General features: G+C 40.0%; 33 non-coding genes across 33 annotated transcripts; all 33 read right to left on the bottom strand.

Annotated features, from left to right (window-relative positions):
- Positions 1 to 71: 71 nt before the first annotated feature.
- trnas-aga (transfer RNA serine (anticodon AGA)) lies at positions 72 to 153 on the bottom strand. Its single transcript has one exon. It is a non-coding gene; the product is annotated as a tRNA-Ser (tRNA).
- A 1637-nt stretch (positions 154 to 1790) lies between these two features.
- Positions 1791 to 1863, bottom strand: trnak-uuu (transfer RNA lysine (anticodon UUU)). Its single transcript has one exon. It is a non-coding gene; the product is annotated as a tRNA-Lys (tRNA).
- Positions 1864 to 1985: 122 nt separating this feature from the next.
- trnas-uga (transfer RNA serine (anticodon UGA)) lies at positions 1986 to 2067 on the bottom strand. The gene has a single exon. It is a non-coding gene; the product is annotated as a tRNA-Ser (tRNA).
- Positions 2068 to 2198: 131 nt separating this feature from the next.
- Positions 2199 to 2270, bottom strand: trnah-gug (transfer RNA histidin (anticodon GUG)). The gene has a single exon. It is a non-coding gene; the product is annotated as a tRNA-His (tRNA).
- Positions 2271 to 2425: 155 nt separating this feature from the next.
- Positions 2426 to 2507, bottom strand: trnas-aga (transfer RNA serine (anticodon AGA)). The gene has a single exon. It is a non-coding gene; the product is annotated as a tRNA-Ser (tRNA).
- A 1638-nt stretch (positions 2508 to 4145) lies between these two features.
- trnak-uuu (transfer RNA lysine (anticodon UUU)) lies at positions 4146 to 4218 on the bottom strand. Its single transcript has one exon. It is a non-coding gene; the product is annotated as a tRNA-Lys (tRNA).
- Positions 4219 to 4340: 122 nt separating this feature from the next.
- Positions 4341 to 4422, bottom strand: trnas-uga (transfer RNA serine (anticodon UGA)). The gene has a single exon. It is a non-coding gene; the product is annotated as a tRNA-Ser (tRNA).
- Positions 4423 to 4780: 358 nt separating this feature from the next.
- On the bottom strand, positions 4781 to 4862 carry trnas-aga (transfer RNA serine (anticodon AGA)). The gene has a single exon. It is a non-coding gene; the product is annotated as a tRNA-Ser (tRNA).
- A 1638-nt stretch (positions 4863 to 6500) lies between these two features.
- Positions 6501 to 6573, bottom strand: trnak-uuu (transfer RNA lysine (anticodon UUU)). Its single transcript has one exon. It is a non-coding gene; the product is annotated as a tRNA-Lys (tRNA).
- A 122-nt stretch (positions 6574 to 6695) lies between these two features.
- On the bottom strand, positions 6696 to 6777 carry trnas-uga (transfer RNA serine (anticodon UGA)). The gene has a single exon. It is a non-coding gene; the product is annotated as a tRNA-Ser (tRNA).
- Positions 6778 to 6908: 131 nt separating this feature from the next.
- trnah-gug (transfer RNA histidin (anticodon GUG)) lies at positions 6909 to 6980 on the bottom strand. The gene has a single exon. It is a non-coding gene; the product is annotated as a tRNA-His (tRNA).
- A 155-nt stretch (positions 6981 to 7135) lies between these two features.
- trnas-aga (transfer RNA serine (anticodon AGA)) lies at positions 7136 to 7217 on the bottom strand. Its single transcript has one exon. It is a non-coding gene; the product is annotated as a tRNA-Ser (tRNA).
- Positions 7218 to 8852: 1635 nt separating this feature from the next.
- On the bottom strand, positions 8853 to 8925 carry trnak-uuu (transfer RNA lysine (anticodon UUU)). The gene has a single exon. It is a non-coding gene; the product is annotated as a tRNA-Lys (tRNA).
- Positions 8926 to 9047: 122 nt separating this feature from the next.
- trnas-uga (transfer RNA serine (anticodon UGA)) lies at positions 9048 to 9129 on the bottom strand. The gene has a single exon. It is a non-coding gene; the product is annotated as a tRNA-Ser (tRNA).
- Positions 9130 to 9260: 131 nt separating this feature from the next.
- trnah-gug (transfer RNA histidin (anticodon GUG)) lies at positions 9261 to 9332 on the bottom strand. The gene has a single exon. It is a non-coding gene; the product is annotated as a tRNA-His (tRNA).
- A 155-nt stretch (positions 9333 to 9487) lies between these two features.
- Positions 9488 to 9569, bottom strand: trnas-aga (transfer RNA serine (anticodon AGA)). Its single transcript has one exon. It is a non-coding gene; the product is annotated as a tRNA-Ser (tRNA).
- A 1621-nt stretch (positions 9570 to 11190) lies between these two features.
- On the bottom strand, positions 11191 to 11263 carry trnak-uuu (transfer RNA lysine (anticodon UUU)). The gene has a single exon. It is a non-coding gene; the product is annotated as a tRNA-Lys (tRNA).
- A 1533-nt stretch (positions 11264 to 12796) lies between these two features.
- trnak-uuu (transfer RNA lysine (anticodon UUU)) lies at positions 12797 to 12869 on the bottom strand. Its single transcript has one exon. It is a non-coding gene; the product is annotated as a tRNA-Lys (tRNA).
- A 1535-nt stretch (positions 12870 to 14404) lies between these two features.
- trnak-uuu (transfer RNA lysine (anticodon UUU)) lies at positions 14405 to 14477 on the bottom strand. The gene has a single exon. It is a non-coding gene; the product is annotated as a tRNA-Lys (tRNA).
- Positions 14478 to 14599: 122 nt separating this feature from the next.
- Positions 14600 to 14681, bottom strand: trnas-uga (transfer RNA serine (anticodon UGA)). The gene has a single exon. It is a non-coding gene; the product is annotated as a tRNA-Ser (tRNA).
- A 131-nt stretch (positions 14682 to 14812) lies between these two features.
- trnah-gug (transfer RNA histidin (anticodon GUG)) lies at positions 14813 to 14884 on the bottom strand. Its single transcript has one exon. It is a non-coding gene; the product is annotated as a tRNA-His (tRNA).
- Positions 14885 to 15039: 155 nt separating this feature from the next.
- trnas-aga (transfer RNA serine (anticodon AGA)) lies at positions 15040 to 15121 on the bottom strand. Its single transcript has one exon. It is a non-coding gene; the product is annotated as a tRNA-Ser (tRNA).
- A 1638-nt stretch (positions 15122 to 16759) lies between these two features.
- On the bottom strand, positions 16760 to 16832 carry trnak-uuu (transfer RNA lysine (anticodon UUU)). The gene has a single exon. It is a non-coding gene; the product is annotated as a tRNA-Lys (tRNA).
- A 122-nt stretch (positions 16833 to 16954) lies between these two features.
- On the bottom strand, positions 16955 to 17036 carry trnas-uga (transfer RNA serine (anticodon UGA)). The gene has a single exon. It is a non-coding gene; the product is annotated as a tRNA-Ser (tRNA).
- Positions 17037 to 17167: 131 nt separating this feature from the next.
- On the bottom strand, positions 17168 to 17239 carry trnah-gug (transfer RNA histidin (anticodon GUG)). The gene has a single exon. It is a non-coding gene; the product is annotated as a tRNA-His (tRNA).
- A 155-nt stretch (positions 17240 to 17394) lies between these two features.
- trnas-aga (transfer RNA serine (anticodon AGA)) lies at positions 17395 to 17476 on the bottom strand. The gene has a single exon. It is a non-coding gene; the product is annotated as a tRNA-Ser (tRNA).
- A 1638-nt stretch (positions 17477 to 19114) lies between these two features.
- On the bottom strand, positions 19115 to 19187 carry trnak-uuu (transfer RNA lysine (anticodon UUU)). The gene has a single exon. It is a non-coding gene; the product is annotated as a tRNA-Lys (tRNA).
- A 122-nt stretch (positions 19188 to 19309) lies between these two features.
- trnas-uga (transfer RNA serine (anticodon UGA)) lies at positions 19310 to 19391 on the bottom strand. The gene has a single exon. It is a non-coding gene; the product is annotated as a tRNA-Ser (tRNA).
- Positions 19392 to 19522: 131 nt separating this feature from the next.
- trnah-gug (transfer RNA histidin (anticodon GUG)) lies at positions 19523 to 19594 on the bottom strand. The gene has a single exon. It is a non-coding gene; the product is annotated as a tRNA-His (tRNA).
- A 155-nt stretch (positions 19595 to 19749) lies between these two features.
- Positions 19750 to 19831, bottom strand: trnas-aga (transfer RNA serine (anticodon AGA)). Its single transcript has one exon. It is a non-coding gene; the product is annotated as a tRNA-Ser (tRNA).
- Positions 19832 to 21664: 1833 nt separating this feature from the next.
- trnas-uga (transfer RNA serine (anticodon UGA)) lies at positions 21665 to 21746 on the bottom strand. Its single transcript has one exon. It is a non-coding gene; the product is annotated as a tRNA-Ser (tRNA).
- Positions 21747 to 21877: 131 nt separating this feature from the next.
- trnah-gug (transfer RNA histidin (anticodon GUG)) lies at positions 21878 to 21949 on the bottom strand. The gene has a single exon. It is a non-coding gene; the product is annotated as a tRNA-His (tRNA).
- Positions 21950 to 22104: 155 nt separating this feature from the next.
- On the bottom strand, positions 22105 to 22186 carry trnas-aga (transfer RNA serine (anticodon AGA)). Its single transcript has one exon. It is a non-coding gene; the product is annotated as a tRNA-Ser (tRNA).
- Positions 22187 to 23385: the final 1199 nt, after the last annotated feature.

Here is a 23385-nt window from a genome sequence, read left to right as displayed (position 1 = left end):
ACATGTCGCAAATCAGTGGGAGGACCTTGAAAAATTCATGGACGCTTTTCCTCACGGCCTTCAGCAAACAGCGTAGTCGGCAGGATTCGAACCTGCGCGGGGAGACCCCAATGGATTTCTAGTCCATCGCCTTAACCACTCGGCCACGACTACAAGAACAGACCAACTCCTGCTCAGTTTGTGTGCAACACTGCTGCCTGACCTTCTTGCAAACATCCCAGCTCAGTCAGCAAGCGGACTGTAACCCAGTAAAGGGTTTCCTTTTTTTGGATACAGACATAATAACAACAAAACTTTGTGCACTTCTAAAGATAACAAACAAGATGTGCTGTCTGCAGCCTTTGTCTGCGCTGATCTTCATTTACAAACACGTCATTAAAATGAACTGTAACTCTGTGAATACTCAACGAAGAGACATGAGAGAGATATCTATAGAAAGCTTGACATGTCTACTTTTAAACTAAACGAGTGCTGCCTAAAACAAATGTTCTGTGATAAAGTAATCCATATGAAAACAAGGCGATGTCCTTTTTTCACGTCTCCCTTCATTATATCTAATGTGACCACGCCCCACGCTGAACGCTCTATTCAGATTCAAACTGAAGCGCAGCTTGAATACGCCCACACAGAAGAAAAAGCAGCCAGACTGTTGTTCAAGTGCTTTTATTTTACTGTTTGCTTCGCGATGAGAGGAATAACACATAATCCACCCCAAAAAGATGTGGCGTGGTTGAGGATTTGAGAAATGGATTTCCTCAGAAAAAAAAGAATGAAGCACTTTATTCAGCAGAGATCATAAACATGAGTAAGTCTCTTTATATTTATTTATATACTTGTACTAGCTTTCACATAACGTCTAAACATTTTACTAGTTAGACTCTTTCCAAACTATAATTCTTGACTAAATGTATAATTAAGTTAAATATTATGAAGTTCCAATAACAATATATACAAAACTATACCATTCAAAAGCTTGATGTAAATAATATAAATGTAACAAATACATGTAACTGTAACAAATGTAACAAAAAATGGTGTTCTTTTAATTTACCCCCTAAAAAACCTGAAAAATGTCCTCTGCTATTTTCAACATTAATAATAATGATAACAATAAATGTTTTTTTTGTTGTTGTTGTTTTTTAGAAATTCAGATTGTTAAAAGGATTTCTTGAGGATTGTGTGACTGGAGTAATAATGCAAAAATAAAATTAGTTTGAAAGTCAGCTTTGATTGTTCCTAATAAACTGTTTAACTGCTCCCCCATATTAAATTATGTTGTGGGATAATTAAATATATTCTAAATAAACTACAAACTTAAAATGATATACATTTATTTTGTTCTCACGTTCTTTCTTGTAACACCTCCCTCTCAGTGACAACAGCTGACTGAGCGGCTCTTTATGCAGCTCATTATGCAGGGCTTTGTCTTCTCAGGTGTAAATCATAATGACATTCATGATAGTTGACGCCTACTCTCATATGACCTTTACCAACAAAAAGTGTCTTAGAAAATGTAAATCAATGTATTGTTTTCTGTAAGTGAGTAAACAAGATGATTTTCACATGAATTGCAAAGAAAAATTCTAGGCTACAAGCTCCAGTTCTCAAAAATTCCAGGCACCATTGTTCTTTATGTTTGCCTTGTTCAAGTGTTTTAACACTGTTCGTTTTTCACTAACCACAAGGGAGATCCCTTGATCCCCGAGAGCAGGAAGGAACACCGTTCCAGTACAGAGTCAGCAGAAGAGATGGACCGTAGTGATAGCAAGGTGAGGCCAAAGAAAGACCTTCGCCCGAACAGGGACTTGAACCCTGGACCCTCAGATTAAAAGTCTGATGCTCTACCGACTGAGCTATCCGGGCTCTTGTGGAGCAAAGAAGAGACGCAGGTGTCACGGGATGAAAGCTAGAAGCAGTTAGGACAAAGGACCATAGAAGGCACAATTACCATCACAGAAAGCTAAAGCAATACTGCAAAACCCTCCCGTAGTCGGCAGGGTTCGAACCTGCGCGGGGAGACCCCAATGGATTTCAAGTCCAACGCCTTAACCTCTCGGCCACGACTACGTCTAGCGGCAGGCTGCCTGCCCAGTTGTCTGGTGTCACCCTGCACAGGCCAGGCATCAAAAACAAAATAGAGAAGAAAGATGAGGTGGTAAAAAAATGGCAACCTTCCCGTACACTCTACGCCAGAGTATTGCCGTGACCCGGATTCGAACCGGGGTTGCTGCGGCCACAACGCAGAGTACTAACCACTATACGATCACGGCGTGCCACTGGCTCACCCGAGTTAACCCCTGGAGCCCGAATAGAAGAAGCACCAGCGGTGTGTTGGTCCATCGAAGAGGGACTGGACATGTCGCAAATCAGTGGGAGGACCTTGAAAAATTCATGGACGCTTTTCCTCACGGCCTTCAGCAAACAGCGTAGTCGGCAGGATTCGAACCTGCGCGGGGAGACCCCAATGGATTTCTAGTCCATCGCCTTAACCACTCGGCCACGACTACAAGAACAGACCAACTCCTGCTCAGTTTGTGTGCAACACTGCTGCCTGACCTTCTTGCAAACATCCCAGCTCAGTCAGCAAGTGGACTGTAACCCAGTAAAGGGTTTCCTTTTTTTGGATACAGACATAATAACAACAAAACTTTGTGCACTTCTAAAGATAACAAACAAGATGTGCTGTCTGCAGCCTTTGTCTGCGCTGATCTTCATTTACAAACACGTCATTAAAATGAACTGTAACTCTGTGAATACTCAACGAAGAGACATGAGAGAGATATCTATAGAAAGCTTGACATGTCTACTTTTAAACTAAACGAGTGCTGCCTAAAACAAATGTTCTGTGATAAAGTAATCCATATGAAAACAAGGCGATGTCCTTTTTTCACGTCTCCCTTCATTATATCTAATGTGACCACGCCCCACGCTGAACGCTCTATTCAGATTCAAACTGAAGCGCAGCTTGAATACGCCCACACAGAAGAAAAAGCAGCCAGACTGTTGTTCAAGTGCTTTTATTTTACTGTTTGCTTCGCGATGAGAGGAATAACACATAATCCACCCCAAAAAGATTGTGGCGTGGTTGAGGATTTGAGAAATGGATTTCCTCAGAAAAAAAAGAATGAAGCACTTTATTCAGCAGAGATCATAAACATGAGTAAGTCTCTTTATATTTATTTATATACTTGTACTAGCTTTCACATAACGTCTAAACATTTTACTAGTTAGACTCTTTCCAAACTATAATTCTTGACTAAATGTATAATTAAGTTAAATATTATGAAGTTCCAATAACAATATATACAAAACTATACCATTCAAAAGCTTGATGTAAATAATATAAATGTAACAAATACATGTAACTGTAACAAATGTAACAAAAAATGGTGTTCTTTTAATTTACCCCCTAAAAAACCTGAAAAATGTCCTCTGCTATTTTCAACATTAATAATAATGATAACAATAAATGTTTTTTTTGTTGTTGTTGTTTTTTAGAAATTCAGATTGTTAAAAGGATTTCTTGAGGATTGTGTGACTGGAGTAATAATGCAAAAATAAAATTAGTTTGAAAGTCAGCTTTGATTGTTCCTAATAAACTGTTTAACTGCTCCCCCATATTAAATTATGTTGTGGGATAATTAAATATATTCTAAATAAACTACAAACTTAAAATGATATACATTTATTTTGTTCTCACGTTCTTTCTTGTAACACCTCCCTCTCAGTGACAACAGCTGACTGAGCGGCTCTTTATGCAGCTCATTATGCAGGGCTTTGTCTTCTCAGGTGTAAATCATAATGGCATTCATGATAGTTGACGCCTACTCTCATATGACCTTTACCAACAAAAAGTGTCTTAGAAAATGTAAATCAATGTATTGTTTTCTGTAAGTGAGTAAACAAGATGATTTTCACATGAATTGCAAAGAAAAATTCTAGGCTACAAGCTCCAGTTCTCAAAAATTCCAGGCACCATTGTTCTTTATGTTTGCCTTGTTCAAGTGTTTTAACACTGTTCGTTTTTCACTAACCACAAGGGAGATCCCTTGATCCCCGAGAGCAGGAAGGAACACCGTTCCAGTACAGAGTCAGCAGAAGAGATGGACCGTAGTGATAGCAAGGTGAGGCCAAAGAAAGACCTTCGCCCGAACAGGGACTTGAACCCTGGACCCTCAGATTAAAAGTCTGATGCTCTACCGACTGAGCTATCCGGGCTCTTGTGGAGCAAAGAAGAGACGCAGGTGTCACGGGATGAAAGCTAGAAGCAGTTAGGACAAAGGACCATAGAAGGCACAATTACCATCACAGAAAGCTAAAGCAATACTGCAAAACCCTCCCGTAGTCGGCAGGGTTCGAACCTGCGCGGGGAGACCCCAATGGATTTCAAGTCCAACGCCTTAACCTCTCGGCCACGACTACGTCTAGCGGCAGGCTGCCTGCCCAGTTGTCTGGTGTCACCCTGCACAGGCCAGGCATCAAAAACAAAATAGAGAAGAAAGATGAGGTGGTAAAAAAATGGCAACCTTCCCGTACACTCTACGCCAGAGTATTGCCGTGACCCGGATTCGAACCAGGGTTGCTGCGGCCACAACGCAGAGTACTAACCACTCTACGATCACGGCGTGCCACTGGCTCACCCGAGTTAACCCCTGGAGCCCGAATAGAAGAAGCACCAGCGGTGTGTTGGTCCATCGAAGAGGGACTGGACATGTCGCAAATCAGTGGGAGGACCTTGAAAAATTCATGGACACTTTTCCTCACGGCCTTCAGCAAACAGCGTAGTCGGCAGGATTCGAACCTGCGCGGGGAGACCCCAATGGATTTCTAGTCCATCGCCTTAACCACTCGGCCACGACTACAAGAACAGACCAACTCCTGCTCAGTTTGTGTGCAACACTGCTGCCTGACCTTCTTGCAAACATCCCAGCTCAGTCAGCAAGCGGACTGTAACCCAGTAAAGGGTTTCCTTTTTTTGGATACAGACATAATAACAACAAAACTTTGTGCACTTCTAAAGATAACAAACAAGATGTGCTGTCTGCAGCCTTTGTCTGCGCTGATCTTCATTTACAAACACGTCATTAAAATGAACTGTAACTCTGTGAATACTCAACGAAGAGACATGAGAGAGATATCTATAGAAAGCTTGACATGTCTACTTTTAAACTAAACGAGTGCTGCCTAAAACAAATGTTCTGTGATAAAGTAATCCATATGAAAACAAGGCGATGTCCTTTTTTCACGTCTCCCTTCATTATATCTAATGTGACCACGCCCCACGCTGAACGCTCTATTCAGATTCAAACTGAAGCGCAGCTTGAATACGCCCACACAGAAGAAAAAGCAGCCAGACTGTTGTTCAAGTGCTTTTATTTTACTGTTTGCTTCGCGATGAGAGGAATAACACATAATCCACCCCAAAAAGATTGTGGCGTGGTTGAGGATTTGAGAAATGGATTTCCTCAGAAAAAAAAGAATGAAGCACTTTATTCAGCAGAGATCATAAACATGAGTAAGTCTCTTTATATTTATTTATATACTTGTACTAGCTTTCACATAACGTCTAAACATTTTACTAGTTAGACTCTTTCCAAACTATAATTCTTGACTAAATGTATAATTAAGTTAAATATTATGAAGTTCCAATAACAATATATACAAAACTATACCATTCAAAAGCTTGATGTAAATAATATAAATGTAACAAATACATGTAACTGTAACAAATGTAACAAAAAATGGTGTTCTTTTAATTTACCCCCTAAAAAACCTGAAAAATGTCCTCTGCTATTTTCAACATTAATAATAATGATAACAATAAATGTTTTTTTTGTTGTTGTTGTTTTTTAGAAATTCAGATTGTTAAAAGGATTTCTTGAGGATTGTGTGACTGGAGTAATAATGCAAAAATAAAATTAGTTTGAAAGTCAGCTTTGATTGTTCCTAATAAACTGTTTAACTGCTCCCCCATATTAAATTATGTTGTGGGATAATTAAATATATTCTAAATAAACTACAAACTTAAAATGATATACATTTATTTTGTTCTCACGTTCTTTCTTGTAACACCTCCCTCTCAGTGACAACAGCTGACTGAGCGGCTCTTTATGCAGCTCATTATGCAGGGCTTTGTCTTCTCAGGTGTAAATCATAATGGCATTCATGATAGTTGACGCCTACTCTCATATGACCTTTACCAACAAAAAGTGTCTTAGAAAATGTAAATCAATGTATTGTTTTCTGTAAGTGAGTAAACAAGATGATTTTCACATGAATTGCAAAGAAAAATTCTAGGCTACAAGCTCCAGTTCTCAAAAATTCCAGGCACCATTGTTCTTTATGTTTGCCTTGTTCAAGTGTTTTAACACTGTTCGTTTTTCACTAACCACAAGGGAGATCCCTTGATCCCCGAGAGCAGGAAGGAACACCGTTCCAGTACAGAGTCAGCAGAAGAGATGGACCGTAGTGATAGCAAGGTGAGGCCAAAGAAAGACCTTCGCCCGAACAGGGACTTGAACCCTGGACCCTCAGATTAAAAGTCTGATGCTCTACCGACTGAGCTATCCGGGCTCTTGTGGAGCAAAGAAGAGACGCAGGTGTCACGGGATGAAAGCTAGAAGCAGTTAGGACAAAGGACCATAGAAGGCACAATTACCATCACAGAAAGCTAAAGCAATACTGCAAAACCCTCCCGTAGTCGGCAGGGTTCGAACCTGCGCGGGGAGACCCCAATGGATTTCAAGTCCAACGCCTTAACCTCTCGGCCACGACTACGTCTAGCGGCAGGCTGCCTGCCCAGTTGTCTGGTGTCACCCTGCACAGGCCAGGCATCAAAAACAAAATAGAGAAGAAAGATGAGGTGGTAAAAAAATGGCAACCTTCCCGTACACTCTACGCCAGAGTATTGCCGTGACCCGGATTCGAACCGGGGTTGCTGCGGCCACAACGCAGAGTACTAACCACTATACGATCACGGCGTGCCACTGGCTCACCCGAGTTAACCCCTGGAGCCCGAATAGAAGAAGCACCAGCGGTGTGTTGGTCCATCGAAGAGGGACTGGACATGTCGCAAATCAGTGGGAGGACCTTGAAAAATTCATGGACGCTTTTCCTCACGGCCTTCAGCAAACAGCGTAGTCGGCAGGTTTCGAACCTGCGCGGGGAGACCCCAATGGATTTCTAGTCCATCGCCTTAACCACTCGGCCACGACTACAAGAACAGACCAACTCCTGCTCAGTTTGTGTGCAACACTGCTGCCTGACCTTCTTGCAAACATCCCAGCTCAGTCAGCAAGCGGACTGTAACCCAGTAAAGGGTTTCCTTTTTTTGGATACAGACATAATAACAACAAAACTTTGTGCACTTCTAAAGAAAACAAACAAGATGTGCTGTCTGCAGCCTTTGTCTGCGCTGATCTTCATTTACAAACACGTCATTAAAATGAACTGTAACTCTGTGAATACTCAACGAAGAGACATGAGAGAGATATCTATAGAAAGCTTGACATGTCTACTTTTAAACTAAACGAGTGCTGCCTAAAACAAATGTTCTGTGATAAAGTAATCCATATGAAAACAAGGCGATGTCCTTTTTTCACGTCTCCCTTCATTATATCTAATGTGACCACGCCCCACGCTGAACGCTCTATTCAGATTCAAACTGAAGCGCAGCTTGAATACGCCCACACAGAAGAAAAAGCAGCCAGACTGTTGTTCAAGTGCTTTTATTTTACTGTTTGCTTCGCGATGAGAGGAATAACACATAATCCACCCCAAAAAGATGTGGCGTGGTTGAGGATTTGAGAAATGGATTTCCTCAGAAAAAAAAGAATGAAGCACTTTATTCAGCAGAGATCATAAACATGAGTAAGTCTCTTTATATTTATTTATATACTTGTACTAGCTTTCACATAACGTCTAAACATTTTACTAGTTAGACTCTTTCCAAACTATAATTCTTGACTAAATGTATAATTAAGTTAAATATTATGAAGTTCCAATAACAATATACAAAACTATAACATTCAAAAGCTTGATGTAAATAATATAAATGTAACAAATACATGTAACTGTAACAAATGTAACAAAAAATGGTGTTCTTTTAATTTACCCCCTAAAAAACCTGAAAAATGTCCTCTGCTATTTTCAACATTAATAATAATGATAACAATAAATGTTTTTTTTGTTGTTGTTGTTTTTTAGAAATTCAGATTGTTAAAAGGATTTCTTGAGGATTGTGTGACTGGAGTAATAATGCAAAAATAAAATTAGTTTGAAAGTCAGCTTTGATTGTTCCTAATAAACTGTTTAACTGCTCCCCCATATTAAATTATGTTGTGGGATAATTAAATATATTCTAAATAAACTACAAACTTAAAATGATATACATTTATTTTGTTCTCACGTTCTTTCTTGTAACACCTCCCTCTCAGTGACAACAGCTGACTGAGCGGCTCTTTATGCAGCTCATTATGCAGGGCTTTGTCTTCTCAGGTGTAAATCATAATGACATTCATGATAGTTGACGCCTACTCTCATATGACCTTTACCAACAAAAAGTGTCTTAGAAAATGTAAATCAATGTATTGTTTTCTGTAAGTGAGTAAACAAGATGATTTTCACATGAATTGCAAAGAAAAATTCTAGGCTACAAGCTCCAGTTCTCAAAAATTCCAGGCACCATTGTTCTTTATGTTTGCCTTGTTCAAGTGTTTTAACACTGTTCGTTTTTCACTAACCACAAGGGAGATCCCTTGATCCCCGAGAGCAGGAAGGAACACCGTTCCAGTACAGAGTCAGCAGAAGAGATGGACCGTAGTGATAGCAAGGTGAGGCCAAAGAAAGACCTTCGCCCGAACAGGGACTTGAACCCTGGACCCTCAGATTAAAAGTCTGATGCTCTACCGACTGAGCTATCCGGGCTCTTGTGGAGCAAAGAAGAGACGCAGGTGTCACGGGATGAAAGCTAGAAGCAGTTAGGACAAAGGACCATAGAAGGCACAATTACCATCACAGAAAGCTAAAGCAATACTGCAAAACCCTCCCGTAGTCGGCAGGGTTCGAACCTGCGCGGGGAGACCCCAATGGATTTCAAGTCCAACGCCTTAACCTCTCGGCCACGACTACGTCTTGCGGCAGGCTGCCTGCCCAGTTGTCTGGTGTCACCCTGCACAGGCCAGGCATCAAAAACAAAATAGAGAAGAAAGATGAGGTGGTAAAAAAATGGCAACCTTCCCGTACACTCTACGCCAGAGTATTGCCGTGACCCGGATTCGAACCGGGGTTGCTGCGGCCACAACGCAGAGTACTAACCACTATACGATCACGGCGTGCCACTGGCTCACCCGAGTTAACCCCTGGAGCCCGAATAGAAGAAGCACCAGCGGTGTGTTGGTCCATCGAAGAGGGACTGGACATTTCGCAAATCAGTGGGAGGACCTTGAAAAATTCATGGACGCTTTTCCTCACGGCCTTCAGCAAACAGCGTAGTCGGCAGGGTTCGAACCTGCGCGGGGAGACCCCAATGGATTTCTAGTCCATCGCCTTAACCACTCGGCCACGACTACAAGAACAGACCAACTCCTGCTCAGTTTGTGTGCAACACTGCTGCCTGACCTTCTTGCAAACATCCCAGCTCAATAGGGTTGTAAGGGTTTCCTTTTTTTGGATACAGACATAATAACAACAAAACTTTGTGCACTTCTAAAGATAACAAACAAGATGTGCTGTCTGCAGCCTTTGTCTGCGCTGATCTTCATTTACAAACACGTCATTAAAATGAACTGTAACTCTGTGAATACTCAACGAAGAGACATGAGAGAGATATCTATAGAAAGCTTGACATGTCTACTTTTAAACTAAACGAGTGCTGCCTAAAACAAATGTTCTGTGATAAAGTAATCCATATGAAAACAAGGCGATGTCCTTTTTTCACGTCTCCCTTCATTATATCTAATGTGACCACGCCCCACGCTGAACGCTCTATTCAGATTCAAACTGAAGCGCAGCTTGAATACGCCCACACAGAAGAAAAAGCAGCCAGACTGTTGTTCAAGTGCTTTTATTTTACTGTTTGCTTCGCGATGAGAGGAATAACACATAATCCACCCCAAAAAGATGTGGCGTGGTTGAGGATTTGAGAAATGGATTTCCTCAGAAAAAAAAGAATGAAGCACTTTATTCAGCAGAGATCATAAACATGAGTAAGTCTCTTTATATTTATTTATATACTTGTACTAGCTTTCACATAACGTCTAAACATTTTACTAGTTAGACTCTTTCCAAACTATAATTCTTGACTAAATGTATAATTAAGTTAAATATTATGAAGTTCCAATAACAATATACAAAACTATACCATTCAAAAGCTTGATGTAAATAATATAAATGTAACAAATACATGTAACTGTAACAAATGTAACAAAAAATGGTGTTCTTTTAATTTACCCCCTAAAAAACCTGAAAAATGTCCTCTGCTATTTTCAACATTAATAATAATGATAACAATAAATGTTTTTTTTTTGTTGTTGTTGTTTTTTAGAAATTCAGATTGTTAAAAGGATTTCTTGAGGATTGTGTGACTGGAGTAATAATGCAAAAATAAAATTAGTTTGAAAGTCAGCTTTGATTGTTCCTAATAAACTGTTTAACTGCTCCCCCATATTAAATTATGTTGTGGGATAATTAAATATATTCTAAATAAACTACAAACTTAAAATGATATACATTTATTTTGTTCTCACGTTCTTTCTTGTAACACCTCCCTCTCAGTGACAACAGCTGACTGAGCGGCTCTTTATGCAGCTCATTATGCAGGGCTTTGTCTTCTCAGGTGTAAATCATAATGACATTCATGATAGTTGTCGCCTACTCTCATATGACCTTTACCAACAAAAAGTGTCTTAGAAAATGTAAATCAATGTATTGTTTTCTGTAAGTGAGTAAACAAGATGATTTTCACATGAATTGCAAAGAAAAATTCTAGGCTACAAGCTCCAGTTCTCAAAAATTCCAGGCACCATTGTTCTTTATGTTTGCCTTGTTCAAGTGTTTTAACACTGTTCGTTTTTCACTAACCACAAGGGAGATCCCTTGATCCCCGAGAGCAGGAAGGAACACCGTTCCAGTACAGAGTCAGCAGAAGAGATGGACCGTAGTGATAGCAAGGTGAGGCCAAAGAAAGACCTTCGCCCGAACAGGGACTTGAACCCTGGACCCTCAGATTAAAAGTCTGATGCTCTACCGACTGAGCTATCCGGGCTCTTGTGGAGCAAAGAAGAGACGCAGGTGTCACGGGATGAAAGCTAGAAGCAGTTAGGACAAAGGACCATAGAAGGAACAATTACCATCACAGAAAGCTAAAGCAATACTGCAAAACCCTCCCGTAGTCGGCAGGGTTCGAACCTGCGCGGGGAGACCCCAATGGATTTCAAGTCCAACGCCTTAACCTCTTTTAAACTTTTAAACTAAACGAGTGCTGCCTAAAACAAATGTTCTGTGATAAAGTAATCCATATGAAAACAAGGCGATGTCCTTTTTTCACGTCTCCCTTCATTATATCTAATGTGACCACGCCCCACGCTGAACGCTCTATTCAGATTCAAACTGAAGCGCAGCTTGAATACGCCCACACAGAAGAAAAAGCAGCCAGACTGTTGTTCAAGTGCTTTTATTTTACTGTTTGCTTCGCGATGAGAGGAATAACACATAATCCACCCCAAAAAGATGTGGCGTGGTTGAGGATTTGAGAAATGGATTTCCTCAGAAAAAAAAGAATGAAGCACTTTATTCAGCAGAGATCATAAACATGAGTAAGTCTCTTTATATTTATTTATATACTTGTACTAGCTTTCACATAACGTCTAAACATTTTACTAGTTAGACTCTTTCCAAACTATAATTCTTGACTAAATGTATAATTAAGTTAAATATTATGAAGTTCCAATAACAATATACAAAACTATACCATTCAAAAGCTTGATGTAAATAATATAAATGTAACAAATACATGTAACTGTAACAAATGTAACAAAAAATGGTGTTCTTTTAATTTACCCCCTAAAAAACCTGAAAAATGTCCTCTGCTATTTTCAACATTAATAATAATGATAACAATAAATGTTTTTTTTGTTGTTGTTGTTTTTTAGAAATTCAGATTGTTAAAAGGATTTCTTGAGGATTGTGTGACTGGAGTAATAATGCAAAAATAAAATTAGTTTGAAAGTCAGCTTTGATTGTTCCTAATAAACTGTTTAACTGCTCCCCCATATTAAATTATGTTGTGGGATAATTAAATATATTCTAAATAAACTACAAACTTAAAATGATATACATTTATTTTGTTCTCACGTTCTTTCTTGTAACACCTCCCTCTCAGTGACAACAGCTGACTGAGCGGCTCTTTATGCAGCTCATTATGCAGGGCTTTGTCTTCTCAGGTGTAAATCATAATGACATTCATGATAGTTGACGCCTACTCTCATATGACCTTTACCAACAAAAAGTGTCTTAGAAAATGTAAATCAATGTATTGTTTTCTGTAAGTGAGTAAACAAGATGATTTTCACATGAATTGCAAAGAAAAATTCTAGGCTACAAGCTCCAGTTCTCAAAAATTCCAGGCACCATTGTTCTTTATGTTTGCCTTGTTCAAGTGTTTTAACACTGTTCGTTTTTCACTAACCACAAGGGAGATCCCTTGATCCCCGAGAGCAGGAAGGAACACCGTTCCAGTACAGAGTCAGCAGAAGAGATGGACCGTAGTGATAGCAAGGTGAGGCCAAAGAAAGACCTTCGCCCGAACAGGGACTTGAACCCTGGACCCTCAGATTAAAAGTCTGATGCTCTACCGACTGAGCTATCCGGGCTCTTGTGGAGCAAAGAAGAGACGCAGGTGTCACGGGATGAAAGCTAGAAGCAGTTAGGACAAAGGACCATAGAAGGCACAATTACCATCACAGAAAGCTAAAGCAATACTGCAAAACCCTCCCGTAGTCGGCAGGGTTCGAACCTGCGCGGGGAGACCCCAATGGATTTCAAGTCCAACGCCTTAACCTCTTTTAAACTTTTAAACTAAACGAGTGCTGCCTAAAACAAATGTTCTGTGATAAAGTAATCCATATGAAAACAAGGCGATGTCCTTTTTTCACGTCTCCCTTCATTATATCTAATGTGACCACGCCCCACGCTGAACGCTCTATTCAGATTCAAACTGAAGCGCAGCTTGAATACGCCCACACAGAAGAAAAAGCAGCCAGACTGTTGTTCAAGTGCTTTTATTTTACTGTTTGCTTCGCGATGAGAGGAATAACACATAATCCACCCCAAAAAGATGTGGCGTGGTTGAGGATTTGAGAAATGGATTTCCTCAGAAAAAAAAGAATGAAGCACTTTATTCAGCAGAGATCATAAACATGAGTAAGTCTCTTTATATTTATTTATATACTTGTACTAGCTTTCACATAACGTCTAAACATTTTACTAGTTAGACTCTTTCCAAACTATAATTCTTGACTAAATGTATAATTAAGTTAAATATTATGAAGTTCCAATAACAATATATACAAAACTATACCATTCAAAAGCTTGATGTAAATAATATAAATGTAACAAATACATGTAACTGTAACAAATGTAACAAAAAATGGTGTTCTTTTAATTTACCCCCTAAAAAACCTGAAAAATGTCCTCTGCTATTTTCAACATTAATAATAATGATAACAATAAATGTTTTTTTTGTTGTTGTTGTTTTTTAGAAATTCAGATTGTTAAAAGGATTTCTTGAGGATTGTGTGACTGGAGTAATAATGCAAAAATAAAATTAGTTTGAAAGTCAGCTTTGATTGTTCCTAATAAACTGTTTAACTGCTCCCCCATATTAAATTATGTTGTGGGATAATTAAATATATTCTAAATAAACTACAAACTTAAAATGATATACATTTATTTTGTTCTCACGTTCTTTCTTGTAACACCTCCCTCTCAGTGACAACAGCTGACTGAGCGGCTCTTTATGCAGCTCATTATGCAGGGCTTTGTCTTCTCAGGTGTAAATCATAATGGCATTCATGATAGTTGACGCCTACTCTCATATGACCTTTACCAACAAAAAGTGTCTTAGAAAATGTAAATCAATGTATTGTTTTCTGTAAGTGAGTAAACAAGATGATTTTCACATGAATTGCAAAGAAAAATTCTAGGCTACAAGCTCCAGTTCTCAAAAATTCCAGGCACCATTGTTCTTTATGTTTGCCTTGTTCAAGTGTTTTAACACTGTTCGTTTTTCACTAACCACAAGGGAGATCCCTTGATCCCCGAGAGCAGGAAGGAACACCGTTCCAGTACAGAGTCAGCAGAAGAGATGGACCGTAGTGATAGCAAGGTGAGGCCAAAGAAAGACCTTCGCCCGAACAGGGACTTGAACCCTGGACCCTCAGATTAAAAGTCTGATGCTCTACCGACTGAGCTATCCGGGCTCTTGTGGAGCAAAGAAGAGACGCAGGTGTCACGGGATGAAAGCTAGAAGCAGTTAGGACAAAGGACCATAGAAGGCACAATTACCATCACAGAAAGCTAAAGCAATACTGCAAAACCCTCCCGTAGTCGGCAGGGTTCGAACCTGCGCGGGGAGACCCCAATGGATTTCAAGTCCAACGCCTTAACCTCTCGGCCACGACTACGTCTAGCGGCAGGCTGCCTGCCCAGTTGTCTGGTGTCACCCTGCACAGGCCAGGCATCAAAAACAAAATAGAGAAGAAAGATGAGGTGGTTAAAAAATGGCAACCTTCCCGTACACTCTACGCCAGAGTATTGCCGTGACCCGGATTCGAACCGGGGTTGCTGCGGCCACAACGCAGAGTACTAACCACTATACGATCACGGCGTGCCACTGGCTCACCCGAGTTAACCCCTGGAGCCCGAATAGAAGAAGCACCAGCGGTGTGTTGGTCCATCGAAGAGGGACTGGACATGTCGCAAATCAGTGGGAGGACCTTGAAAAATTCATGGACGCTTTTCCTCACGGCCTTCAGCAAACAGCGTAGTCGGCAGGATTCGAACCTGCGCGGGGAGACCCCAATGGATTTCTAGTCCATCGCCTTAACCACTCGGCCACGACTACAAGAACAGACCAACTCCTGCTCAGTTTGTGTGCAACACTGCTGCCTGACCTTCTTGCAAACATCCCAGCTCAGTCAGCAAGCGGACTGTAACCCAGTAAAGGGTTTCCTTTTTTTGGATACAGACATAATAACAACAAAACTTTGTGCACTTCTAAAGATAACAAACAAGATGTGCTGTCTGCAGCCTTTGTCTGCGCTGATCTTCATTTACAAACACGTCATTAAAATGAACTGTAACTCTGTGAATACTCAACGAAGAGACATGAGAGAGATATCTATAGAAAGCTTGACATGTCTACTTTTAAACTAAACGAGTGCTGCCTAAAACAAATGTTCTGTGATAAAGTAATCCATATGAAAACAAGGCGATGTCCTTTTTTCACGTCTCCCTTCATTATATCTAATGTGACCACGCCCCACGCTGAACGCTCTATTCAGATTCAAACTGAAGCGCAGCTTGAATACGCCCACACAGAAGAAAAAGCAGCCAGACTGTTGTTCAAGTGCTTTTATTTTACTGTTTGCTTCGCGATGAGAGGAATAACACATAATCCACCCCAAAAAGATTGTGGCGTGGTTGAGGATTTGAGAAATGGATTTCCTCAGAAAAAAAAGAATGAAGCACTTTATTCAGCAGAGATCATAAACATGAGTAAGTCTCTTTATATTTATTTATATACTTGTACTAGCTTTCACATAACGTCTAAACATTTTACTAGTTAGACTCTTTCCAAACTATAATTCTTGACTAAATGTATAATTAAGTTAAATATTATGAAGTTCCAATAACAATATATACAAAACTATACCATTCAAAAGCTTGATGTAAATAATATAAATGTAACAAATACATGTAACTGTAACAAATGTAACAAAAAATGGTGTTCTTTTAATTTACCCCCTAAAAAACCTGAAAAATGTCCTCTGCTATTTTCAACATTAATAATAATGATAACAATAAATGTTTTTTTTGTTGTTGTTGTTTTTTAGAAATTCAGATTGTTAAAAGGATTTCTTGAGGATTGTGTGACTGGAGTAATAATGCAAAAATAAAATTAGTTTGAAAGTCAGCTTTGATTGTTCCTAATAAACTGTTTAACTGCTCCCCCATATTAAATTATGTTGTGGGATAATTAAATATATTCTAAATAAACTACAAACTTAAAATGATATACATTTATTTTGTTCTCACGTTCTTTCTTGTAACACCTCCCTCTCAGTGACAACAGCTGACTGAGCGGCTCTTTATGCAGCTCATTATGCAGGGCTTTGTCTTCTCAGGTGTAAATCATAATGGCATTCATGATAGTTGACGCCTACTCTCATATGACCTTTACCAACAAAAAGTGTCTTAGAAAATGTAAATCAATGTATTGTTTTCTGTAAGTGAGTAAACAAGATGATTTTCACATGAATTGCAAAGAAAAATTCTAGGCTACAAGCTCCAGTTCTCAAAAATTCCAGGCACCATTGTTCTTTATGTTTGCCTTGTTCAAGTGTTTTAACACTGTTCGTTTTTCACTAACCACAAGGGAGATCCCTTGATCCCCGAGAGCAGGAAGGAACACCGTTCCAGTACAGAGTCAGCAGAAGAGATGGACCGTAGTGATAGCAAGGTGAGGCCAAAGAAAGACCTTCGCCCGAACAGGGACTTGAACCCTGGACCCTCAGATTAAAAGTCTGATGCTCTACCGACTGAGCTATCCGGGCTCTTGTGGAGCAAAGAAGAGACGCAGGTGTCACGGGATGAAAGCTAGAAGCAGTTAGGACAAAGGACCATAGAAGGCACAATTACCATCACAGAAAGCTAAAGCAATACTGCAAAACCCTCCCGTAGTCGGCAGGGTTCGAACCTGCGCGGGGAGACCCCAATGGATTTCAAGTCCAACGCCTTAACCTCTCGGCCACGACTACGTCTAGCGGCAGGCTGCCTGCCCAGTTGTCTGGTGTCACCCTGCACAGGCCAGGCATCAAAAACAAAATAGAGAAGAAAGATGAGGTGGTAAAAAAATGGCAACCTTCCCGTACACTCTACGCCAGAGTATTGCCGTGACCCGGATTCGAACCGGGGTTGCTGCGGCCACAACGCAGAGTACTAACCACTATACGATCACGGCGTGCCACTGGCTCACCCGAGTTAACCCCTGGAGCCCGAATAGAAGAAGCACCAGCGGTGTGTTGGTCCATCGAAGAGGGACTGGACATGTCGCAAATCAGTGGGAGGACCTTGAAAAATTCATGGACGCTTTTCCTCACGGCCTTCAGCAAACAGCGTAGTCGGCAGGATTCGAACCTGCGCGGGGAGACCCCAATGGATTTCTAGTCCATCGCCTTAACCACTCGGCCACGACTACAAGAACAGACCAACTCCTGCTCAGTTTGTGTGCAACACTGCTGCCTGACCTTCTTGCAAACATCCCAGCTCAGTCAGCAAGCGGACTGTAACCCAGTAAAGGGTTTCCTTTTTTTGGATACAGACATAATAACAACAAAACTTTGTGCACTTCTAAAGATAACAAACAAGATGTGCTGTCTGCAGCCTTTGTCTGCGCTGATCTTCATTTACAAACACGTCATTAAAATGAACTGTAACTCTGTGAATACTCAACGAAGAGACATGAGAGAGATATCTATAGAAAGCTTGACATGTCTACTTTTAAACTAAACGAGTGCTGCCTAAAACAAATGTTCTGTGATAAAGTAATCCATATGAAAACAAGGCGATGTCCTTTTTTCACGTCTCCCTTCATTATATCTAATGTGACCACGCCCCACGCTGAACGCTCTATTCAGATTCAAACTGAAGCGCAGCTTGAATACGCCCACACAGAAGAAAAAGCAGCCAGACTGTTGTTCAAGTGCTTTTATTTTACTGTTTGCTTCGCGATGAGAGGAATAACACATAATCCACCCCAAAAAGATTGTGGCGTGGTTGAGGATTTGAGAAATGGATTTCCTCAGAAAAAAAAGAATGAAGCACTTTATTCAGCAGAGATCATAAACATGAGTAAGTCTCTTTATATTTATTTATATACTTGTACTAGCTTTCACATAACGTCTAAACATTTTACTAGTTAGACTCTTTCCAAACTATAATTCTTGACTAAATGTATAATTAAGTTAAATATTATGAAGTTCCAATAACAATATATACAAAACTATACCATTCAAAAGCTTGATGTAAATAATATAAATGTAACAAATACATGTAACTGTAACAAATGTAACAAAAAATGGTGTTCTTTTAATTTACCCCCTAAAAAACCTGAAAAATGTCCTCTGCTATTTTCAACATTAATAATAATGATAACAATAAATGTTTTTTTTGTTGTTGTTGTTTTTTAGAAATTCAGATTGTTAAAAGGATTTCTTGAGGATTGTGTGACTGGAGTAATAATGCAAAAATAAAATTAGTTTGAAAGTCAGCTTTGATTGTTCCTAATAAACTGTTTAACTGCTCCCCCATATTAAATTATGTTGTGGGATAATTAAATATATTCTAAATAAACTACAAACTTAAAATGATATACATTTATTTTGTTCTCACGTTCTTTCTTGTAACACCTCCCTCTCAGTGACAACAGCTGACTGAGCGGCTCTTTATGCAGCTCATTATGCAGGGCTTTGTCTTCTCAGGTGTAAATCATAATGGCATTCATGATAGTTGACGCCTACTCTCATATGACCTTTACCAACAAAAAGTGTCTTAGAAAATGTAAATCAATGTATTGTTTTCTGTAAGTGAGTAAACAAGATGATTTTCACATGAATTGCAAAGAAAAATTCTAGGCTACAAGCTCCAGTTCTCAAAAATTCCAGGCACCATTGTTCTTTATGTTTGCCTTGTTCAAGTGTTTTAACACTGTTCGTTTTTCACTAACCACAAGGGAGATCCCTTGATCCCCGAGAGCAGGAAGGAACACCGTTCCAGTACAGAGTCAGCAGAAGAGATGGACCGTAGTGATAGCAAGGTGAGGCCAAAGAAAGACCTTCGCCCGAACAGGGACTTGAACCCTGGACCCTCAGATTAAAAGTCTGATGCTCTACCGACTGAGCTATCCGGGCTCTTGTGGAGCAAAGAAGAGACGCAGGTGTCACGGGATGAAAGCTAGAAGCAGTTAGGACAAAGGACCATAGAAGGCACAATTACCATCACAGAAAGCTAAAGCAATACTGCAAAACCCTCCCGTAGTCGGCAGGGTTCGAACCTGCGCGGGGAGACCCCAATGGATTTCAAGTCCAACGCCTTAACCTCTCGGCCACGACTACGTCTAGCGGCAGGCTGCCTGCCCAGTTGTCTGGTGTCACCCTGCACAGGCCAGGCATCAAAAACAAAATAGAGAAGAAAGATGAGGTGGTAAAAAAATGGCAACCTTCCCGTACACTCTACGCCAGAGTATTGCCGTGACCCGGATTCGAACCGGGGTTGCTGCGGCCACAACGCAGAGTACTAACCACTATACGATCACGGCGTGCCACTGGCTCACCCGAGTTAACCCCTGGAGCCCGAATAGAAGAAGCACCAGCGGTGTGTTGGTCCATCGAAGAGGGACTGGACATGTCGCAAATCAGTGGGAGGACCTTGAAAAATTCATGGACGCTTTTCCTCACGGCCTTCAGCAAACAGCGTAGTCGGCAGGATTCGAACCTGCGCGGGGAGACCCCAATGGATTTCTAGTCCATCGCCTTAACCACTCGGCCACGACTACAAGAACAGACCAACTCCTGCTCAGTTTGTGTGCAACACTGCTGCCTGACCTTCTTGCAAACATCCCAGCTCAGTCAGCAAGCGGACTGTAACCCAGTAAAGGGTTTCCTTTTTTTGGATACAGACATAATAACAACAAAACTTTGTGCACTTCTAAAGATAACAAACAAGATGTGCTGTCTGCAGCCTTTGTCTGCGCTGATCTTCATTTACAAACACGTCATTAAAATGAACTGTAACTCTGTGAATACTCAACGAAGAGACATGAGAGAGATATCTATAGAAAGCTTGACATGTCTACTTTTAAACTAAACGAGTGCTGCCTAAAACAAATGTTCTGTGATAAAGTAATCCATATGAAAACAAGGCGTTTTTCTTTTTTCACGTCTCCCTTCATTATATCTAATGTGACCACGCCCCACGCTGAACGCTCTATTCAGATTCAAACTGAAGCGCAGCTTGAATACGCCCACACAGAAGAAAAAGCAGCCAGACTGTTGTTCAAGTGCTTTTATTTTACTGTTTGCTTCGCGATGAGAGGAATAACACATAATCCACCCCAAAAAGATTGTGGCGTGGTTGAGGATTTGAGAAATGGATTTCCTCAGAAAAAAAAGAATGAAGCACTTTATTCAGCAGAGATCATAAACATGAGTAAGTCTCTTTATATTTATTTATATACTTGTACTAGCTTTCACATAACGTCTAAACATTTTACTAGTTAGACTCTTTCCAAACTATAATTCTTGACTAAATGTATAATTAAGTTAAATATTATGAAGTTCCAATAACAATATATACAAAACTATACCATTCAAAAGCTTGATGTAAATAATATAAATGTAACAAATACATGTAACTGTAACAAATGTAACAAAAAATGGTGTTCTTTTAATTTACCCCCTAAAAAACCTGAAAAATGTCCTCTGCTATTTTCAACATTAATAATAATGATAACAATAAATGTTTTTTTTGTTGTTGTTGTTTTTTAGAAATTCAGATTGTTAAAAGGATTTCTTGAGGATTGTGTGACTGGAGTAATAATGCAAAAATAAAATTAGTTTGAAAGTCAGCTTTGATTGTTCCTAATAAACTGTTTAACTGCTCCCCCATATTAAATTATGTTGTGGGATAATTAAATATATTCTAAATAAACTACAAACTTAAAATGATATACATTTATTTTGTTCTCACGTTCTTTCTTGTAACACCTCCCTCTCAGTGACAACAGCTGACTGAGCGGCTCTTTATGCAGCTCATTATGCAGGGCTTTGTCTTCTCAGGTGTAAATCATAATGGCATTCATGATAGTTGACGCCTACTCTCATATGACCTTTACCAACAAAAAGTGTCTTAGAAAATGTAAATCAATGTATTGTTTTCTGTAAGTGAGTAAACAAGATGATTTTCACATGAATTGCAAAGAAAAATTCTAGCCTACAAGCTCCAGTTCTCAAAAATTCCAGGCACCATTGTTCTTTATGTTTGCCTTGTTCAAGTGTTTTAACACTGTTCGTTTTTCACTAACCACAAGGGAGATCCCTTGATCCCCGAGAGCAGGAAGGAACACCGTTCCAGTACAGAGTCAGCAGAAGAGATGGACCGTAGTGATAGCAAGGTGAGGCCAAAGAAAGACCTTCGCCCGAGCAGGGACTTGAACCCTGGACCCTCAGATTAAAAGTCTGATGCTCTACCGACTGAGCTATCCGGGCTCTTGTGGAGCAAAGAAGAGACGCAGGTGTCACGGGATGAAAGCTAGAAGCAGTTAGGACAAAGGACCATAGAAGGCACAATTACCATCACAGAAAGCTAAAGCAATACTGCAAAACCCTCCCGTAGTCGGCAGGGTTCGAACCTGCGCGGGGAGACCCCAATGGATTTCAAGTCCAACGCCTTAACCTCTCGGCCACGACTACGTCTAGCGGCAGGCTGCCTGCCCAGTTGTCTGGTGTCACCCTGCACAGGCCAGGCATCAAAAACAAAATAGAGAAGAAAGATGAGGTGGTAAAAAAATGGCAACCTTCCCGTACACTCTACGCCAGAGTATTGCCGTGACCCGGATTCGAACCGGGGTTGCTGCGGCCACAACGCAGAGTACTAACCACTATACGATCACGGCGTGCCACTGGCTCACCCGAGTTAACCCCTGGAGCCCGAATAGAAGAAGCACCAGCGGTGTGTTGGTCCATCGAAGAGGGACTGGACATGTCGCAAATCAGTGGGAGGACCTTGAAAAATTCATGGACGCTTTTCCTCACGGCCTTCAGCAAACAGCGTAGTCGGCAGGATTCGAACCTGCGCGGGGAGACCCCAATGGATTTCTAGTCCATCGCCTTAACCACTCGGCCACGACTACAAGAACAGACCAACTCCTGCTCAGTTTGTGTGCAACACTGCTGCCTGACCTTCTTGCAAACATCCCAGCTCAGTCAGCAAGCGGACTGTAACCCAGTAAAGGGTTTCCTTTTTTTGGATACAGACATAATAACAACAAAACTTTGTGCACTTCTAAAGATAACAAACAAGATGTGCTGTCTGCAGCCTTTGTCTGCGCTGATCTTCATTTACAAACACGTCATTAAAATGAACTGTAACTCTGTGAATACTCAACGAAGAGACATGAGAGAGATATCTATAGAAAGCTTGACATGTCTACTTTTAAACTAAACGAGTGCTGCCTAAAACAAATGTTCTGTGATAAAGTAATCCATATGAAAACAAGGCGATGTCCTTTTTTCACGTCTCCCTTCATTATATCTAATGTGACCACGCCCCACGCTGAACGCTCTATTCAGATTCAAACTGAAGCGCAGCTTGAATACGCCCACACAGAAGAAAAAGCAGCCAGACTGTTGTTCAAGTGCTTTTATTTTACTGTTTGCTTCGCGATGAGAGGAATAACACATAATCCACCCCAAAAAGATTGTGGCGTGGTTGAGGATTTGAGAAATGGATTTCCTCAGAAAAAAAAGAATGAAGCACTTTATTCAGCAGAGATCATAAACATGAGTAAGTCTCTTTATATTTATTTATATACTTGTACTAGCTTTCACATAACGTCTAAACATTTTACTAGTTAGACTCTTTCCAAACTATAATTCTTGACTAAATGTATAATTAAGTTAAATATTATGAAGTTCCAATAACAATATACAAAACTATACCATTCAAAAGCTTGATGTAAATAATATAAATGTAACAAATACATGTAACTGTAACAAATGTAACAAAAAATGGTGTTCTTTTAATTTACCCCCTAAAAAACCTGAAAAATGTCCTCTGCTATTTTCAACATTAATAATAATGATAACAATAAATGTTTTTTTTGTTGTTGTTGTTTTTTAGAAATTCAGATTGTTAAAAGGATTTCTTGAGGATTGTGTGACTGGAGTAATAATGCAAAAATAAAATTAGTTTGAAAGTCAGCTTTGATTGTTCCTAATAAACTGTTTAACTGCTCCCCCATATTAAATTATGTTGTGGGATAATTAAATATATTCTAAATAAACTACAAACTTAAAATGATATACATTTATTTTGTTCTCACGTTCTTTC

This window comes from Carassius gibelio, chromosome A20 (assembly GCF_023724105.1).
Source record: "Carassius gibelio isolate Cgi1373 ecotype wild population from Czech Republic chromosome A20, carGib1.2-hapl.c, whole genome shotgun sequence".
Lineage (NCBI taxonomy): Eukaryota > Metazoa > Chordata > Actinopteri > Cypriniformes > Cyprinidae > Carassius > Carassius gibelio.
Note: the sequence above shows the minus strand (reverse complement) of the source record. Positions and strands in the feature narration are given on the sequence as shown.